Source organism: Bombus fervidus, chromosome 15, assembly GCF_041682495.2.
Source record: "Bombus fervidus isolate BK054 chromosome 15, iyBomFerv1, whole genome shotgun sequence".
Classification (NCBI taxonomy): domain Eukaryota; kingdom Metazoa; phylum Arthropoda; class Insecta; order Hymenoptera; family Apidae; genus Bombus; species Bombus fervidus.
This window is the reverse complement of record NC_091531.1, coordinates 665,325-682,162: the sequence shown is the minus strand read 5'-3', so window position 1 is coordinate 682,162 and position 16,838 is coordinate 665,325. Positions and strand designations below refer to the sequence as shown.

At 38.5% G+C, this 16,838-nt stretch overlaps 1 long non-coding RNA gene across 1 annotated transcript in view; it reads left to right on the top strand.

The window, feature by feature from the left end:
- Window positions 1–6,681: 6,681 nt before the first annotated feature.
- LOC139995182 (uncharacterized) overlaps window positions 6,682–16,838 on the top strand; it is a 133,963-nt gene continuing 123,806 nt past the window's right edge. The window contains exon 1 of the long non-coding RNA XR_011801896.1: window positions 6,682–6,782. This is a non-coding gene — a long non-coding RNA (uncharacterized lncRNA). The remainder of the gene's footprint in view (window positions 6,783–16,838) is intronic.

Sequence of the window (16,838 nt, the reverse complement as noted above, 5' to 3'; positions counted from 1 at the left end):
GTTCTATTGTGGAGTGTTTATTCCTGAATCCAAATTGATGGTTCGGTATTAGTTTTTCTTTTTCTATTGTTGGTTTTAAGCGGTTATATATTATTTTCTCTAGTAATTTGGAAAACGCAGGTAGTAATGATATCGGCCTGTAGGATGCAGTTAAATGTGGGTTTTTGTTTGGTTTGGGTAACATCACTATCTGTGCTATTTTCCATAGTGTAGGAAAGTACTGTATTCTTAGAATTGCGTTAAATATTATCGTTGTTAGTCTTATTGCCTTTGGGGGAAGGTTTTTTAAGATTTTCCCATTGATCAAGTCAAATCCTGGTGCTTTACTTGTCTTTGTTGCCTCAATTAAGATTGTAACTTCTTGCGCTGTTGTGCTGAGTATGGTGCAGCGTTTATCAGTTGTGTTGCTGGCATTTTCCACTTCTTCATTTGTTTGCCATCCAGGGATGCTGTTATTAATTTCATACGGCGAAAATATATTTTGTAGGTGCTTTGAGAATTCTTCTGCCTGTTCTTCGTTGGTTCTGGCCCATGTGTTGTCCATTTTTCTGATTGCTGGGATTGTTTTTACTGTTTTCTTAATTTTGTTAGTGACTTTCCATAGGGAGTAGTCGGTATTCTCATGCGCGGATAGTGATTCGATGAATTTTGAGAATTCGTTATTATGATGTTCCCTTATTTTATTCTTTAGTTCCTTTGCAAGTTTATTTAGGTTTTTCTTGTTTTCTCGTGTTCTCTGTTTTTGCCATTTTGCTTTCGCTTTTCTTTTTTCCCTGATTTTGTCTAGGATGTCCTGCGGAATAATTTTTGATTGCCTGCTATTTGTTTCATAGGTGGTGGTTGCCCACGCTGCTTCCTGTATTATTTCTGTCAAAGTTGCTACTGCCTGCTCAATGTGTTCAGGTGTTTTCAACGGGATATTGCAGTTGATTTTGTTTTCGATCAGTTCTTTGAAAGTTTGCCAGTTGGTGGTTTTATTGCAAAGCGACTCTGACTTGTTATAAAGTAGTGGTTTGCTTGTATATTCTATTATAATTGGTGTATGGTCGGAGTTAAGCTCGAGGCTGGTTGTTATTTTTAATTTGCTTACATTTAACCCTTTTGTTACTGCAAAATCCAACAGGTCAGGTATTTTATTGGGGTCTGTCGGCCAGTACGTTGGTTTTCCTGTAGATAGTACGTTGAGGTTGCTGCTTCTAATGTATTTTTCCAATGTTCTACCTCTCGGTGTGCTAATTCTCGAACCCCATAATGTGTGCTTTGCATTAAAGTCTCCTGCCGCTATATATTTGTCGCCTAAGGATTGGAAGTACTCTTCCCATTTTTTAAGTGTCATTTTGTGTCTCGGAGGTGCATATACTGCTGACATCTGGAAGTAATTGTCATTGGTTTGTATTGTGACAGTGGTTGCTTGTAGGTGTTCTTGATTTGTTTGACTATGTAAGTGATGCTTGATGTCATTTTTTATTATTACTGCAGTTCCTCCATGTGCTTTACCTGAGGGATGTTTGGTATCGTATATGGTGTAGTACGGTATTTTCATGTAGTTTTTTAGGGTGAAATGTGTTTCTGAGACAAGTAGTATATCAATATTATTTTTATACAAAAATATTTTAGTTTCGTGGGCTCGCTGTTGCAAGCCATTGGAGTTCCAGACTGCTATTTTCAAAATGTCCAGCTCTATTTTTTACTTAGCAAGTTAGTGAGTAGTTGTAACATGATTGTTGTTTGTTGTGCTTGTTGTCTTAGTATTGTGTTTAGATCACTTACCATTTTTCCTAACATTTCCATACCTTTAATGGATTGTTTGAGCATTTCTTTGATGTCTGTAACGTCTTCGATGTTATTGTTTTCATTCTGATTGATTGCAAGCGTTGGTTTGCTAATGTTTTTAGTTACTTGTGCGTAGCTTCGTTTACCTTGGGGATCTATGTTTCTGCTTATAGCGTTTAGTTCCTGTTGTGCTTTCAATGTTGTTTCGTTATCCGTTATACTTTGTTGTGGTTGATGGTCATTGTGTGATCTGTTGCGAAGTGGAGGAAACAGTTTACGTTGTATTTGTTTCCTTATTTCACATCCTTTGTAGCTGGCTGGGTGGTTTCCGTTACAATTATAGCATTTAACTTGTTCTATTTTTCCTGTGTATGGGCAGTGTATTGTTAGGTGATTTTTTGCACATTTAACACATGCCGGGCTTCTGTTGCAATAATTTTTTGTGTGTCCGTATTGTTGACACCGCATGCATTGTGGTATATCTTTTTTGTAGCGTGGTGGTTCCACTGTTACAATTGTATTTAGTATTTTTTTGATTTCATAGATTTCCTTGTTATTGGTTCTGGGTTCCAGTTCTATTAAGAATAGTGGCAATGGTTGCTTCGTATCGTATCTTGTCATATTGTTTATTGCTCTTGTTTCATGGCCAATTTTTCCTAATTCTTCACTTAATTTTTTTGTGTTAGTTTTTGGATGTAAACCTCTTATAACTATTTTATAGCTCCTTTCTGTTTTGAGTTGGTACGTGTGGTATATAGCATTTTTTTCCTTTAGTTCATTTATCACTTTCCTATAAACTTCTGGGGTGTTTGTTTGAATTTTTACTTGTTCTAATTTTGTTTGTTTTATTGTGTAGTTATCCTTCCCGACTACATTGTTTAGTAGATCAATAAGCGGGTCTATTATTTGGGCCTCAACAAATATTGGTGGTGGTTTTGATATGTAAGGTGTTTTAGTTGTGGTTTTGCTTGTCGGGTCATTGTCTATTTCTTCCGTTAGTGAGCTGAAGGAGTTTCTTAAAGGTAATTCTTGCAGCCATCGCTGCTTTCCTGTATCTGGGTTTCCTGCAGCATTTGTGTCTGGAATTATTTTACGTTTTTTGCTAGTCTTTGCTAGCTTCCAGTTTTCGTCCTGGTAACTTATTTTGTTGTCGTGTCTGCACTCCTCCTGTCTCCGCTGCTCTTCCATTTCTTCTATTTCCATATCATTTTGGTTGTTATTATTTTGCTGTTGTTGCTGTAAGCCTGGTAAATCTGATGACCCTTTTATGTAATATTTTTCTCCATTGGTTGCAATCTTGATCGTTGATATCTGCTGTTGCATTGTTTGTCACTATCACTATTCGTAGCACTTCTCTGAATCACTTGACTGGAGCACACGTTTGCCTACGCACATCTGTTCGCCTCGGTTGCCCCAGCGAGACTCGATGATGTTGAATATGTTACCCGAAGAATACAGCTACATAGTGGACATAATAGACGCATTAAGAGAAGAAGATCAAACGGTAGCATATGTGAAAAGTAAAATTGAAATAGCAGAGAAGAAAAATAAATCCAATCGAAGAGAAATGCAAACCAACCCCTTTTCTGCAAAAAAGGAAGGATGCTTCAGATGTGGAAGAGAAGGACACTTTGCGAGAGAGTGTCAAAATGGCGTCCAAGCGGGAAGCAGTAACAGCTATTGGCGTGGGTCAACACGTGGTCGCAGCAGAGGAAAAGGAAACAAAAGAAATACGAGCAGGGAACGTGGAAATGTCCATCGTCAATCAACAGCCGGCACGAGCGAGCATGGCAACTCAGGAGCAGGCACATGGATAGCAACAGCGCACGGTGCACACAACAACGAGACGAATGAGATAAGTGAGAGCAAAATAGTATGGCTATTACATAGCGGTTGCACCGATCATATAATTAATAATGTAAGTTACTTTGAGAAATGTAGTCACCTTAAGGAACCAGTAAATATATATTTAGGCGATAATAGACCGGTAAAAGCAACAAAAATTGAAAACGTTATAAGCTACTTTGAAGTATTTGGAAAACAAAATAAAATAAATATGAGTAAAGTATTTTACGCGAAAGAAATGTCCGCAAATTTGATTAGTTTAGGTAAATTAACAGATAATAAGAATAAGGTTATTTCGCAAGGAAATATTGCAAAAGTAATAGATGAGAACAATAAACTTACAGCTGTAGCGTTCAAAGAGAATGGGACATATAGAATGAAAAGTATATTGAAAGGGAAGGAGCACTTAGTAAACAGTGCCGAACGTAGTGGTATGAGTAATAAGGAAAGATGGCATAGGATGCTAGGACACGTAAATTTCAAATACTTAGATATTTTGGGTAAAGAGCAGCTAGTGACTGGGATACCGAATGAATTTGAAAAGGAATTTTTGAAATGTAGGGTGTGTATAGAAAGCAAAATGCATAATTTATCTTTCAAAAATAATCGAACTAATGCCAGGGAAATAATGGAAATTATTCATACGGACGTGTGTGGTCCCTTTAAGACTACCGGATTCAATGGAGAAAAATATTTTATTTCATTTATCGATGATTATAGTAAAGTAGCTAGAATTTATTGTATAAAATCAAAAGATGAGGTCTTTGATTCTTTCGTACAGTTTGTAAATGAGGCCGAGAATTTAACGGGCAAGAGGTTAAAAATACTAAGATGCGATAATGGTAAAGAATATTTAAATAATCGAATTTATAAATTTGCTAGGGATAAAGGTATCAGAATAAATAATTGCCCAACATGCGTACATGAATTAAACGGGACAGCGGGAAGGTATAATAGAACGGTAATGGACATGGCGCGTTGCTTATTAGCGGAAGCGAAAGTACATAAAAGGTACTGGCCGGAAATAGTATGTACAGCGGCATACTTAAAAAATCGAATACTAGCAAATACTATAGAGAGAAAGACACCTTTTGAAATATTCTTCCGGAAAAAACCAAGTGTTGAAAATATACGTCTATATGGAAGTAAAGTTTTTGTAAGAAGGCCAGAACAAAAAAGAGTTTCCAAATGGGACAAGAAGGCAGATATGGGAATTCTGTTAGGATATAGTGAAGTAGGGTACAGAGTGTTATTAGGTGGGAAAATAACAATAGCCAGACATGTAGAGGTCATAGAGACAGACACTAAATGTATCGGTTTTGAGGAGAATTCATTAGATACAGATAGCGATGATAGCAAAGATAACTATTTATTGGATGGCATGAATAAGGAAGAGTTGGAAAGTAGGGAAGAAATGATAACGAAAATGAAAATGATAACAGTTTTGAAAGCTTAAACATCCCTAGGAGATCTACGCGTAATAAGAGAGTTCCAGTAAGGTATCCAGAAAAGGAAAACATTAGTGAGATTCATGCAAATTATTGTAGAGTAGATATCCCTCGTACATTTGAGGAGGCGATTTGTTGCGAAAATAGTGAAGATTGGAAACAGGCTATGGATAAGGAAATAGAATGTCTCTATAAGAATAAAACTTGGAAATTGGTAGAAAGGGTAAAAGGCAAAGAAGTATTAGATGTAAAATGGGTTTACACGAGAAAATCAGATGACAGGTATAAGGCTAGGTTAGTGGTAAGAGGATTCCAACAAAGAAACGTAGCCGATGACATATATTCCCCAGTAGCGAGTAATCAGACCTTTAAGATATTGCTATCATATTGTTGTCAAGATGGATTAATCATTGAGCAAATGGATGTGGAAACTGCCTTTTTAAATGGTGAAGTAACCTCGGAGGTATATGTAAATCAACCAAAGGGATATGCAGACGGAACGAATAGAGTTTGTAAATTATCGAAAGCGCTTTATGGGTTAAAAGAAAGTCCGAGGGACTGGTATGAGTGTTTTGATAGGTATGTGACGAAATTAGGTTTTAAGAAGAATAACATAGAGTTGTGCTTATATACTCACGGAGAGGGAGAAAATGTCGTTTATTTGTTAATATATGTAGACGATGTGTTAATCTGTAGTAGAAACAAAAGGAAGATACAAAGTGTAAAAAGGTTATTAACTGACAAATTTGAAATGAAAGATTTAGGTGAAGTAAAAGAATATCTTGGAATAAATATAGAGTATGATTATTTCAAAAATGAAATGAGAATAAGCCAAAAGAAATACATTGAATCGTTAGCAAACAAATATAAATTACAAAACAGCAAACTGTACAGTACACCTATGGAGACCAACTTAAAAATTGAAAAGGCCGAGATAAATAGAGAGGACATTGGATACAAGAATTTAATTGGCGCATTGTTGTATATTAGTATGAATACCAGACCCGATATAAGTTATAGTGTGAATTATCTGAGTAGATTTCAAGATTGTTGTAGCGAGACACATTTTAAATATGCTTTGCGAATATTGAAATACTTGTACCGGACTAGAGATTTAAGGCTAGATTATAAAAGGAATGAAAAATGTGAAACGATAGATTGTTATGTAGACACTGATTGGGCAGGAGATCATTTAGATAGGAAATCGACTTTTGGATATGTAATTAGATTGTATGGAAATGTAATTGGATGGAAGTCTAAGAAACAAAGGTGTGTGACAAAAGCTTCGACGTATGCAGAGCATGTAGCTCTATCGGAAGCAGTGAGTGAATTAATGTATATTAGAGAAATTATGAAAATCTTCAATGTAAATCTAAACGATAACACTGTAAAAATTTATGAGGATAACTCTGGAGCGATAAGTATAGCAAAGTACGGAAATTTTACAAAAAATTCTAAACACATTGAAGTTCATTACCACTACGTTCACGAGTGCTTAGAGGAAAATAAGATAAATGTAATTAAAGTAAGTACAGACGAAAATACTGCGGATATTTTTACGAAGGCATTGTGTAGAGAGAAATTCGAAAGATTTAGATTATGGATGAAAGTAAACTAAAAGGAATGTAAATAAAGCAATAAGTGTTAAAGTTTCTGTTAAGTAATTCGACAAAGCATGTAAATACGATAAAGCGTACAGTGTAAATGTAAGGAGGCGTGTTAGGAAGGTGATACATTTACGCTGTACATGTGAATGTGTGTGTAAGCGTCAGAGGGCGTCCAGGCCTTAGTTGGGACAAAAGACGATTGACAGTCGCCTAGAAGTATCTGGAAAAGTCGGTTGAGAACAAGCGTGCGTGCGTGCGAGTGGCTTTGCGAGGTCTTCAGTGAATAAATTATATGTATAACTGTTGTGTGCTCAATAAATGAATTTTTGTATTTCCGAATCCCTCCTATATCTTTACATTAATCTTTGTAACTTAATTTTGTTAACTTGAAGGAATCTTTAATCCTGTAAGTGTTTTCGGTTTAGGGATGGTCCTTAGAACAGTCCTTAGGTTTATTGGGCGTTCTTAAATAATTACGGAGAAAGCTGGTATTTCCCAAATGATAAAAGCGGGTGTTTTCCCATGAACAAGGTTACCCACGAGCCACGTTGGTAGGAGGCTTCCTCCTCCTATCTTCATTCATTAACGTGGGTCATAACCAATAGGATACCCTCACATTCCTAATGAAAAGTGGGAGCAACGAATCCGCTTTCTTACAACAAACACAGCCACCCCGAGCTTTCCTCCGTGATAACACAAGAACGATCCTCACTTCTACTCTTAACTACAGAACAGTTAACATTGCTGCGAGTCAAAATACAGTTCGAGGAACAGAAGTCAAGTCATCACACTCACCAAGTCGAAGACAATTCATCGACTGAAGATACTTCATCACAGTCACCAACACGAAAGGGGTCTCAGGTCGTACTCATTCGTAGTTTGACATTTCATATACGTAACTTTGTATCACGCTGAAGTTGTTGGATCTTTAAAATATATATTATAACCTGTTAATATCAGAGTTATATTCATTCAACCACCCTTATTATCCCAAAAGAAATAAGGGATCGATCGATTCGTGGCGTCGATTAGTCAAATCGTAACGGGAATTTACGACTCTCATTGGCGCGCTTCTTCGAGATCGCATCTCTCCGCGAACGTTCGAAAGTTCACCGAAAATTGTATATATTCGGAAGAAAAAGAACGCAAGGAAGAACAATATATCGTAATGACTATTTGCCAAGGCGCCTATACAAAAGAATGGAGCGAAGCGCTGGGAGAAAACAGTAAAAACAACGTAGCTGAATCTACTTACCGCTCGAATCGTGTTGATTTTTATTAATAAATGTACGAGGCCTTTACTGACACCTTCTCCAACTCTCATGTTACGCGTTAGATTCGATTATATTTTCTTCAATGTCCTAATAAGTTCCCGGATTCTCGTCGGATTCATCTGTGTTATTTTCCAACCTGCAAGTAGGTCCTCGATTTCGCATCGAATATTTCTGCGCCGTCTTTCCAAGCACTCCCCATTTTCGCGTCAGGTCCATTCACGAAATTTATTCCCTAACATCGTATCAGGTTCGTCCAGTCGTGACTCCATACGTGAGTATCCTTAATCTTACATAAGGTTCGTCTCTGCAAAGAATAGTCCTACCGGTTCCCTGGTTTCGCGTCAGGTTTGTCAAGGTATCAGCTAATTTTTTGTGACGGTACCATGTTTACCATACAGACCATAATATCAAACGTGGCTGTGGAAATTAAACCTAGCATCTAAAATAATGGAACAAACATTCTTGGAGCATTCTGATGTTTGATTTCCGAATCAGCGAGCAATCGCCAAGTGACGAATATATCGGGTTAACATTATAATTAGGCTTAGGGCCGTGTAATGAATCTTCACTGGAATTAGCCATCGTTGTTATACAATCGAGGTAATGTTGCTTAACACAAGTGTGAGTATTACAGATGTTACGACCGTTCGCAGAGAGACGCGGTCGCGAGGAAAACGCGTCAGTGAGAGGCGTAAATTCTCGCTACGATTCGACAATCGACGCCGCGAAGTAGTCGTTCCCTTTGTATCGGTTAAGATAACAGAGGTGATTGAATGAATTTAACACTGTGTTAACAGATTAATATAGCGTGTATATTCAACAACAAATCGTAATAATAATATAAGCGTCGCAAATTATTTGGCGATGGATACAATTAATGCGTTACAGAAATTCGACTCGACTTTTGTTATTTCTCGATATTCTAAACGACTTTGTTCGTCAGAGCTCTCGATGCGTGCCGTATGAATTTTTAAAGGAGACTTTTAAGATGCGACTGTGCAGTTACAGTTTTCGAATGAGACTCTTCAGTTAGAGTGTTCGAATGCGACTGATCGGTTAGAGGTTTCGAATGAGACTGTTGCCCTTAGACCGATTCTTTGTCTTTCGGGGAGACGACCCCCCCCCCTACTTGGATCACGCCAACGCTCGCGCCGATGATCACGTAGGCCGACTTCTTTGTTAGAAATAACGGTCCGAAATCGACGGTTCCAGAACTCGCTGCTTGGTGACAACTATGCGCTCATAGATACAATGTATGTTTTTCGTCGGGCAGATAAGAGGATATGTCTGCGACGCTGGCGGACCGCCAGCGACGGTTAGAAATATGATCTCTACTGAGCCTCGTGGCATAACAACAGAATTGACAAGTAACTGTGATTAGACACTAATGACAATGCTCTTAGGTTCGATAACAAGTCCGCGGTCAACGGGATAATAAATGTACTTTCCTCCAAAGTCTAAGTCTGACTCTTGATCAAAATAAAACGTGACAATATTCACTGATCGTGAAGACGTTGTTCCTCTCGCTGATGAGAACGTACGAGAGTATCCCCCTCCGTCGCGGTGATGCTGCAGAGGAAAACTATGGTGGGATGTGCCTAAGGGCACGAGGTCATCGGATTCGTCAAAGAAAACCTCTGCTCGGAGGGTGAGCGAAATAGACGTTGCTGTTAATTGGTTAATCTCCATGTTGGTGGTTAGAAAAGGATGTTAGCCGCTCTCGAGAGAGAGGTCCTAGCGGGAAACGTCGCACGTGAGGAAAGCAGACCTCACGTATCCTGCCGCAACAGGCGACAGACACACGAGCTGATATAATGAAGACTGTTTGCCAGTCTAAAGGACTTTAGTTAACCAGATCCTAAGATTTGTAACGGTTTCTCAGGCTATCTGAACATAAACTGCGAATGATGCGTCGGCATCTGGCGACCATCTCATCCAAGAATGGGGTCAGTGTGTGGCCGCTGGAATGTTTCATTGTCAAGTGCCGGCACGGCCAATTCTTTAAAGGAAAGCTATGTAACTTCATATCTCTGTTAGGTGGAACGTTCATTCCGTGACCGTGGCTACACTCGGCGACCGGTCGTCGCCTCGAGTCCAAGCTCATTGTCTCAAGTTTCGAATGGCTGTGTTTGAGTTATTTCGTGAATGCTATTGAGGTTTTTCCAAGTAATTCCAACGGGTGGCCCCGTTGTCCTTTCATCTCCGACATATATATATTGAAATATTTTTCTATAAACTCTTTCTGATAACACTTCGTGAAAACGCTTATAATGTGTTTAGAAGTCTGTATTAATTAAGAACGATAGAAATTGGTTGTGACATAATGCAAGAGATAAGATATTTATTTAGTGTAAAACATTTAGTGTTTTGGATGTTAACGTATGGGATATAGAGATTTTTAAACAATTTGTTTGTGAAGATGTGAGAGTAGATGGAAAGTCTAGAGTGAAATTTCGTTACGCATATCTTCGAAATATTTGTAGAGAATATGTTGGTAAGGGAAAAGGATTTACAAAAAATTAAAAAAAAATTCTTTGTAATGTACGTTTCAATACGTGATTTTAGTTGTATTTTTGTTTGGCGAATTCAATGTGTAATAAATTTATGTTTATCATTCAAGATATTTTAATGATGAACAATTTAATATTTAGTAATATGTATAGTCGATAATAGACGACTTCATGGAAGATTTGACTTATGAGATATCCTGATTGAATTATTTAGCAATATATAGGACATGGAAATGTCTAATTACAAAAAAAATATATCGTGGTCAATGGAAATATTCATAGTGAAAAAAAGCTTTTGTTAACTAAAAAACAAACTGATGGTGTATATGTATGTGATGTAATGTATGTCCTGATTCAGGACCATGCAAGGAAAAAAAAATTAATAAAAGGTAAACGGAGGTTTATATTTTCAAAATACAAACAATCTTACAAAATTATCTATATATTTCGTTCATTTCTGAACAATTTTATCGCATAATTTGTTCCTAGACAATTTTTTTTATTAATTCTTACATACTAGCAATGGATACAACTAAGTGGAATCACCTAAACTTCTTAGTTATTGTTATATGAAAAAACTTCATAGAACAAAGTTATATTTGCTTATAGAATCATCTCCTACTTGGTTGTCCTACCCTACCTCACATACTTTTTAAACATATATGTATGTATGTATATTATTTGCTATATCTTTCATCCTTAAGATTATCCACGCATAATAGATGACAGGCGTTGTTGCATCGGGCTATGAGAAACAAATAATTTGGATACAGATCCTTATTTATGCACCCGATATACTTATTTTATTTTTCATTCTCACTGACGATGATACTAATCGTCAGGTATTGACAATACTATCGATTGTATGTGGTCAATATTCAAGGATCGCAGTACAATATTGACGAAAATTTTCATATTTGTGTGCAAGCGTCACTACCTATGGCGGAAAATTAAATAAGATTAAAATTAAAGATTAATTAAATAAAATTAAATAAAATTAAATAAAATTAAATAAGATTAATTAAGCGATTAAGTTTCAATATTTTTGATCACTATTTGCTGCGTAGACTCAATGCAACTTTGGTTTTGAGTCACGATGCATTTAGGCTAAGCAAGCTGTTATGAATGGAGAACATCTTCCACCTGCACTTGTTCAATTTTATGAAACGGACGCAGAAATATCTTTATTTTAAAACATTTATCTGAGTAATGACACAGAGTCGCGATTGCGCTGCGATGTTATTTTTGATAATGTATTATAGTAATGCGACAATAGCGTGATCTATCTTTTCCTATTCTTTACAGGCAAGTAACTGAAGCATTGAAGGTTCTCACACATAATGTGCTATGTTTGCTAAATAACGGCCAATTTTATTTGTCGTTTTATATCATTTATATATTTAATATCATTTCGTATACTTTAGATAATTGTTTTATACGAATCTTCTAAGTAATCTTTTCTCAGAATTGATTCGTTGGAAATATTTTGATTCGTATATTTTCTTCAATAATTTCAATTCTTTTTTCTTCAATTCTTTCAGTTCATTCTTATCTTAATGTCGTCAGCAGAGGCCATAACAGGCATCTTCCTTGTTAGACTGACATTTATGCCACTGGTTTGTTCCTCGAGCATTTCCAGCAGCGGCTCTAGGCACAAATTAAATAGCAGCGGTGACAATGGATCACCCTGCTTCACTCCTCTGAGGATCTTGATCTCGACTCCTATATTATCTTTAGATTTTATGGTGGTCTTGCTCTCGTTGTATATATCTTCTACTAATTCAATTATAGGGGTCGGCACACCCTTCCTCGCCAGGCAAGGTTTCAACGCCGAATAGGGTATTGTGTCGAAAGCCTTGAAGATATCCACAATTATGAATATCCCCCCACTGTTCCGTTTGCTGTAACTAAAGGCAGCATTAAATAGGTCTATGTTAATTTTACACCCATTTTCGAATGTAAAACCTTTGTACCTCAAGCTCAACACAACGCCCTTTCTAATCCCTCCGTCAAGAATGGAGGAAAAAATTCTGCCGAGAATGGGGCCTATAGTTATAGGCATCCAATTCTCGACCAGGTTGCTTAGCTTATTCACTTTGGGTATCAAAGTAGTCCTATTCTCCTTCCATACGGTTGGAAAATAGGAACTATAGCACAAGATGTTAAAAATTTTTGCCAATATTGCAGGCAGACCAGGTATCATAATTTGTTCTTTCATTAGTCCGTCTGGCCCTGCCGCAGCCTTCTTTCTTACTTTATTTATTTTCTCACCCACATCCTCAGCTGTTATCGGCGGGAAAATTGCGCTCAGAGACAGCTTGGAGGCTCTATTTGCTGGAATTGGGATATCTGAAGGTCCTGTCTTACGGCATAAATCCTCATAGAGCCTCCTCACTTCTGTGACTTCAGGTGGTTGCCTGACTGGTAGTGTGTTCCTGGTAGGTATGCACGATCGTTGTTGATAACAATGTCGGCCAACTTCTTAGAACATTCGTGGAATAACTCCTGGCAACGTGCGTAGGAGTACCGCTTCCTCGAAGTCCTATTACTCCGAATGTTCTTGTGATTTTTGCCCTGGGGTGTCATTCTTTTAACTTCATTATTACTATTAGCTTTCTCTATTGCTCTATACAGAGATGTGCAAATAAAATTAATAATTCTTTCGTAAGGGCTTTCCTGTTCCCTTTTCTATCGTTCCAAATTTGGTTCAACCGATCGTTGACCTCCCTTAACGAAGGGGGCACCTCGGTTGATTTCTCTATTTCTTGCATTAACTCGAGTCTCCACTGTTGGATAGACTCGTAATTCCCGCTACTTTCAGGCTCTTCGATCCGCGCATTGCCTAAATTAACGAGATTGCACCCTCCCTCTGTCTCCTGGGCAACTTCCTGAAGGTCCTAGCCCTCACTAGCCAATTTTAGCTTTTTCCTTTTATATTTGATTTTCTCAACAGTCTTGCTAATGAGGATTTTACTTATTTGTATATTAGGAAATCTATGGTCTTTGTAGATCTCCTCGAGTTCCATCAGGAGAGTTACCTCCTCTAGCGACCACGTTTTTGTACTTTCAGGGTCCGCACCCCTTCTTTTTATATTTCTTACGGCAGGGTGTGCATGCCGTTCGTGAGTGGATAGCCCTCTCTGAGTCCCGAAACTCATGGGGTAGACTTCACATTTGTATGCACCTTCTTTTCTCTGACTAGCGTCACTACACTTTGGTATGTGGCACTTGGCTCCATGAAGTTTCGGGAAACTTTTTCGCGATTAAGCGGGGCTCCGTGGGCGAACGCCCCTGGCGTTGATGTCCAGCTGACAGCCGGCGCTCCTATCCACACGGATCCAAGACCGTTTCGAGCGAAGCGGATCTCTCTCAGTTGGACGTCCTCCCCCTTGTAACCACCCTTCTTCGCCAGGGTGTTCCAAATTTCCTCCTTGGTGGCCGAGATGACTATTTTGGTCACCTTTGCTTCCGTGACTCGGAAAGGTGTCGCCACGCGGAGCTTGCTTGGATCCTGGATCTTCTAGTCCTCGGAGATCTTCAAAATGATTCCACCGGTCATAGTTTTACGCATTCTTACCGCCTTGATGTGTTTGGAAATTCAGGCTCCACTCTTCTCGTGATCGCATCAGGGAAGACCTCCATTCCACTTCTTTTTTCTATGCTGTGGAGGCGTTCCTCTATCAGCTGAATCAGCGAAGGGCCTAGCTGCTCCATCTTGCGTTCGATCGCGGCGAGGTGCGCTGTTTCGCCGCTCTTCTCTAGCGTGCAGTGGGAGGCTTTTTCCAGAGCGCCTCGTTCTCCGCCTCTAGTGCCGCTATGCGTCCTTCTATTATCGCAAAGGCGCCAGGGGCGCGGTCCATTATTATCACCATCTCTGTTGCGCCAGCGGCGATTAACCTCGCCGCTTCTCTCAGCATTTTCACGCGTATGCCCTTAACGTTGCGTGATGTCTCGGCAAAACCTGGTCACATCGGAAGCTCGACGGATCAGTTCCGCTCCTATATCCGCCTTAGTAGATGACTTCATCTTTTCGGCCAGTTCTGTGGGGAGCTGGGGAGATTCGCCGGCCTTCCTTTTCTTCGCGCGGAGCGCTTCGACGGCAGGGGCCTCTTCCACCTCCGATGTTTCCTCGGTTCGTATGCTTCCCGTGCTCGGTGCAGAGCGGAAGTACCCATGCTTAAGAGGGACCGCCTTCCTCGTACGTCTGGTGCGAACGTGTCTTAGCCCAACAGCCAATTCCGTTTCGCCCCCTCCTCTCATAGTCTCATCCGCCTTTTTGTCCTCCTCCACAGTAGATTCTTTTCTCCTTCCCATTGGGCGCGCAGAGTGGCCACTTATGTCCGCACTTGTCACTATCACCCGTCACTACCACTGTTAAATGATCCGAGCGGCGCGCTTTCGGCGCGTGGGCCAATATGACTCCGTCCGTGTAGTTCCCGAATAGCCCGTGTAGCGGCACTATTGTCTCGCGTCCCAATATGGCTTGTTATGTTTTGTTTACCACGTCTTTTCCAGACTGAATTCCGCAAGTTCTTATACTCACTTTCCCACACAGGCACTAGCACTTCACTCTGGTTACTTTCCTTGTCCAATTCTCCAGTTTTTCCGGAGATTTCGACCACACTCACAGCTCCGTCCCAACTCCCTCTCCACCATCTAGCGATCCCCCATGTACCTCACCGTTTCGAAAACTGACAGATTGCAAAAAAAAGTGATTAATTCTTGATTTTTCCCTAAAGCAAAGTTTAGCCAAAAACGATAATAACATAGATCCAAAATTCGTCCACATTTTCCAATTTGAGACCGTAAACGCCATAAAAGTACTGGTTTATTTCGACGTATCCGGAAGGAAGTAAAATCTTTCTTTGTTTATTAATCTTGTAATTTAGGTTCTATATGAACTAATATCTCAGTTAAAACAGCACAACAATACTGTTGTGTACAACAGAAATGCTGAAGCAAAATCAGAAGATTTATGCAGTGATACATGATATAATTGTATTTCAAGGAAAAATAACGTATATACTGATTCATGCAAAGTAATGGTGATTTCATATGGTACATAGGTGTTTAAATATCGTAATATTGGTAAATTTGTTGAAAAAATATGCAAATAAGAATATTCTTAGAAAGTCAACGCTAGGGGAAGATATACTTGGAATTCAATTGATGAAATAATCATTGGATAAAGTCGGTTGTTACATAATTAAACGTGATGGTTAAACATTATGTGAAAGACCAGCCCTCAACGCCTCATACATTTGTTTATAAAGAATTGCAAAGGAAACAAAATCATACGACTGTTGAAAGGTTTGTGAATTACAGGAAAAATGTGTTATTATAAAGCAGGAACCAATGAAACGTTAGGAATCCTAATGCACTACTTATCACAGTATGACTTCAAGATCATCTACTCTCCCGAAAAACACAACATAGAAGCAGACGCAGTATCCAGGAACCCCGTCTTAGAAAGTTTTGAGAATGAAGAAGATGTTCTAAAAGTGGCGAATTATAAACAAAAAGACACAATTCAAGATCAAAAAGAAAACAAAAAAAATATTGAAAATACAGAAAACCCCACAAAAAAATCGGAAATTTTTTTCAAAAATATTAAAGGACGTCAACGTATATTCGTCTCACAAAATTTTGGTGAAAATATCGCAAAGACGGTTCATGATTTCTTTGGTTACATTGGAAAGAACCATATATTTAAGAAAATCCGACCCTTCTACTATTTCAAAAATATGGACCCAAATGCGAAATTTGCATCAAGAATAAAAGCAGAACGAGAAGACCGATCGGATTTATGTCGAAACTAGGACCAGCTAGGAAACCGTTTGAAATAATGTCATTCGATACGGTCGGAGGTTTTTCTAATAACAACTCACCAAAGAAATATATGCACATTCTTATTGACCATTTTTCAAGAGCCGTTTTTATATCCACGTTAAAAATACAATGCTCAGATGATATCACAAAACTTATGGACTCGACAGGAGAAACTGATCTCATAAAAATTATCCTTGTAGACCGATATCCAGTAATGACATCCAAAGAAATTCAAGAGTACGCAAGGAAAAAGAACATTAAATTAATTTTCACCTCGACAGACTATCCATCCTCCAATGGATTGAACGAAAGGGTAAACCAAACATTAGTAAACAGCATCCGATGTAAAATCAATTCAAACAAAAAAAAAAAAAAAAAAAAAAAGAGAAACTGGACAAAAATCGCAGAAGAAAGTGTAGAAGAGTACAATAACACCAGACACAGTTGCTCCAAATCATTTACTGTATGGAAAAATAATTGAAATCATCCCTAAGGGAATAATTGAAAATAAGATAAACTTAGAAATAGACAGAGCATTCAAAAACTCAACAA